Raw genomic sequence first — 2023 nt, 5'->3', positions numbered from 1 at the left:
AATGTGAGGGGATGATTCAATAGGCACAGCTTACATGACCAAGGATGATGATTAATGATGAGGTAACAAACTGCAGTCAGAGCTGTTGTCCTTAAACATCCTGAAAAGCCCAAAAATGATTTTTATTCCTTATATCTGCATAAACCATCCTAAATAACAAAGTAAAGAAAATCTTTAAAAGTTCTATCTATAGATCTTGGGAATATTAACCAGCTTCTGTTTCATCAATCATTGGTTAGTCATTTAGCAATCCTATTAAAACATCTGATCTTCTTGTAGAATTTTTCTATGCATCACAAGTTTTCAAGTAAATTACAATAATAAATAGTATTTAGTTTAAAGTCTTGTTGTTTAAACTGTATTTTTAAGATGATTAAAAAGACTCAAACACTCCTGCAGACCGTCCAGTATGTTAGAGACAGGGAGGTCATCTCCAGGAAACTGTGATGATGTTTCTGCGTCATTTGCTCTGAGTGGTTAACCAAAGCTTCACCACCATCAGATGAGGCTGAGCAGCTGCTGCAACTTTACTCTTCTTTCCGCTTCAGATTTGATTTAATTCATTTTAAAACCAACATTTATTTTGTGATGTAGAATCACAATGTTATTATCATTATAAATATTATTACTATTTTTACTTAATGTTATCTTTATGCACTGAGATCTTGACTGTATCTGCATTTTTGTTTTATTTTTTGCAGTTTTTTGACCTTCTCATCTGTTAAAAGGGCTACATATATTAACCAATTACTTTCCTATAATATCCTGTATTTTAAAGCTCCGCAGGCGGCAATTGTTTAAAAAAAAAAATGGTTTAAAATGGGTTTTCCTCTCAGAGAACTCGTGTTTTGCGCTCTCTACTGGTGAAACAGGAAGCTGCGGGTTGAGTTTTTTCTAAGTCATTCATTTTTTGTCTGTAGCAGTGATGAAACCAATTCTGAAGGAGTATGCTCCAGTGTTTTGGGAATTAACTTTTTGACTATTTCTCTTTAAAACTTTTGTTTTCTCAGCAAACATGGGAGGGCAACAATGATGAGCAATTTTTCAATCATCAGGGAAATTAATGTTGCTTCCACTGTCACTTTTTGATAAATAAAGACTTATAATCTAAACTGAATTATATGTCGATGGAACCCAAACTTACATTTTTCTTAAAAGAATCATCAAGAACAGTGAAGTCATTATTATTGCATCTAATTGCGTTGGGCAGGAAGTATCTCCTATTGAGGTCCGTATTACAGCAAATGTGCAAAAACATTAGACTGAAAACACTGAGTCTGTTCTATAGCAGTTTGCTGAAGAGAAAGCAGATTTTCTTTTTTATTTATTTAATGGAAAATATTTAGTCACCCAATCTTCCAGAACATTCCTTTGAGTAGAATCAATCTTCTTTATTCTCTTCCAGAGCTTTATTAAGTCCCTGTTTCGAATGCTTCCACCTTGGCTAATGGAACACAGTAAAAATAATTAGTGTTACTTTAACATCTACAGAGTTGAATATAACTGTGCTTTAAAATGTAACATTTGGTCCCACTCCAAATAAGTGTAAAAGTTACTCTATAGCCAGTGTCAACTTTTCGGAGTTAATTTTAATCTCAGTGTGAAAATCACGAAGACACTGGAGGATTATCGACACCAAATAGAGTAAAAGCTTTTTCACTGACTTTAACTCTTACTTGAGCAGATTTACATACAGTATCACTGTAAAAACTTAATTCAGTGTAAAATAGATTGACTGAAATCCTGTTTTGATCTTTGTGTTAAATTGTATGGTGGTAAATTTTAAAAGAGCAATAAAAAAACAATAAGTGTTTCTTTTTTTAGACGCATTATCATCAAATGAAACCGAGTCGTTGACAGCACTGGTAACAAGAGAAGCTGGTAAAGCTAAACCACATTCAGAAGTTATAGCAGCTGTTATGTTAAGTGGTTAAAGCTGTCTGTGTTGTGGCTCTAAACTGCTCCGCTGGAGGGAAACCTGCGCAGAGAGCTTACCTTTGCACCAGATGGCAGCAAAAATCGT

Source organism: Cyprinodon variegatus, unplaced genomic scaffold, assembly GCF_000732505.1.
Source record: "Cyprinodon variegatus isolate N-32 unplaced genomic scaffold, C_variegatus-1.0 Scaffold1753, whole genome shotgun sequence".
Taxonomy (NCBI): Eukaryota; Metazoa; Chordata; class Actinopteri; order Cyprinodontiformes; family Cyprinodontidae; genus Cyprinodon; species Cyprinodon variegatus.
Note: the sequence above shows the minus strand (reverse complement) of the source record.